General features: G+C 47.3%; 1 non-coding gene across 1 annotated transcript; it reads right to left on the bottom strand.

The window, feature by feature from the left end:
• Positions 1-465: 465 nt before the first annotated feature.
• LOC138140727 (5S ribosomal RNA) lies at positions 466-585 on the bottom strand. The gene has a single exon (XR_011162723.1). It is a non-coding gene; the product is annotated as a 5S ribosomal RNA (ribosomal RNA).
• Between the last annotated feature and the right edge of the window lie 1,558 nt (positions 586-2,143).

The following is a 2,143-nucleotide window of genomic DNA, read 5'->3' on the forward strand; positions in this document are numbered from 1 at the left end:
GTCTGTCCATTATAACATAGAACTGATATGTTGAATTCAGATCTCTAATTATTTAAAAACCAAAAAAATAAAGCAGCAGTCAAAGTGGCATGTACGCGTAACCTAATATATATTTTTTTTACATTAAAAGATCGCCGTCTTCCTCGTCGCACTTACGACATTTGCATATGTTATCTTTGTTAAACTCACGGAAGGAATATAATGAACCGGTCACCCGTCCAAGTGCTGACCGCTGCCCGCGTGGCTTACCTTCGGTGATCGAACGACAACCTTTACCGTTTGACGAGTTTTTATTCTGCAATTGTTTACAATTAATCGACAAAAAAAATTGTTTTCTTAATTATCTAGTACTTAAAGCTATGAATCTACATTATACGGGTCTGTGCATGTTTCCGAATACCTGCACGAAAAACAAATCGGTTCGGTGGTTGCTATGGATTTCAAAAAAAAACAAAAAGTGTTGGGGGGCAACGGCACGCGGTGTTCCCAAGCGGTCACCCATCCAAGTACTGACCGCGCCCGACGTTGCTTAACTTCGGTGATCGGACGAGAACCGGTGCTTTTCAACGTGGTATGGCCGTTGCCGTGGTGTTTAGGTGTGATCGTTGGTGTAAAATATATTGCTTTTAACATTCCGATGCACGAATATGAACATCAAAACGCGATGCGTTTCGTTTCCGTATGCACTTACCCTCTGACGACCGACGTCGGACCGAACTAACGGGAAATCCCACAACAACCACCACGTCACGCTCTAACGACAAGAGAGACTACTAGACGGACTGGCGATCTCCCGCGTCGCACATTTTTCGACCGCCGGCGGCGGTGGAAAATCCAGAATTTCACCCCACCTACCGCGCTGCTTGCTCCGACGACGACGAGATTCCCACATTTGGATCGACCGAAATATGTAAGTAATATCAGGAAGTTCCGATTTTCGAGAGGAGACCTGTGTTTCTATTTACCTATCTATAATAATTATCGTTATAATCATCATATCATTATTATTATTATTAACATTATTATTTATTACCATTATTATTATTATTATTATTATTTATCGTCCCTCGGATTCGGCGATCTTCGAAAATCCAAGTTGGACCGTTAGACATTCGAACGCGGTGTGCGTGGCTGACGAGTTGTTATTTTTGGCGTTTTTTCTTCGATCTTCACCCCGACTTCGGACGACGCAGGTCGGACACGAAATTACGAAGAGAGAAAGACGGAAGAAAGGAAGAAAACCTGAAGATCCGTCGAAGAAAATATCGGAAAACTCGTAGGTGCGGCATCGGTCGGACGATGAAGACCGTCTCCTTTCGGATGATCCTCTCGACGGACTTTCGGCCGTCCCGAAGGGTCCGGACGGCAACGGGACCCGTCGTCGACTCGTCCCGTTTCAACTTCCGCCGAAAACGATCGACCTGAACGTCGGAGAGGCGGTTCGCGGCATCCTGTTGTCGGAATTGCCTCGGTTCGAACACCAGGTCCTTTCTGTGCTTCGACCGTTTCGGAAGCGTTTGGCGACGCGAAGATGTCGTAAAATCGAGAAGGTGGCGCGGTATTCCGGGAAGAGATGGACCAATATTTCGGCGAACGAAATATGGATTCCCGGAATCGACGCGTCTACCCCGCACCGCCGACGTAAACCGTCGGTCCCGAATCGAAACCGTGACGACCCGGATTTAGGGCTGGTGGTTGGAGGGGCGTGTACCTGATTCGAAACCCACCGACGTTCCGAGACGAACTTCGCTATCTCCAGGGAAACTTCGGAAACCGAGTTCGGCCAGCTTGATCACACGGTGGCGATGGTGATCGAGGAAAGAGGACGATGCCATCACGCGGGCAACGATTCCGAGGCCTGCAATTTCTTCGACGGCGGACGCGGTGCGCGTTCAGTCTTCCGTCCGCAGTGGCGACTATTTTATAAAGACTTAGAAAATTTTTTTGTTCAATTCTCGTTCACGAGGTGCTCGAAGTGTACGTGTGTGAGCAAGTGTTTTTTCAATAATTATTATTAACTTTTAACGTTTTAACGTGAAAGATGGCCGACGTCGAAAATCAAACAGCATCATCGGTCACCACCGGTTCCGCTGCCACCCCTCAATCCCACGCGAAGAAAGAGAAAAAAGCGAAAAATCCCAGG

This window comes from Tenebrio molitor, unplaced genomic scaffold, assembly GCF_963966145.1.
Source record: "Tenebrio molitor unplaced genomic scaffold, icTenMoli1.1 SCAFFOLD_163, whole genome shotgun sequence".
NCBI lineage: Eukaryota > Metazoa > Arthropoda > Insecta > Coleoptera > Tenebrionidae > Tenebrio > Tenebrio molitor.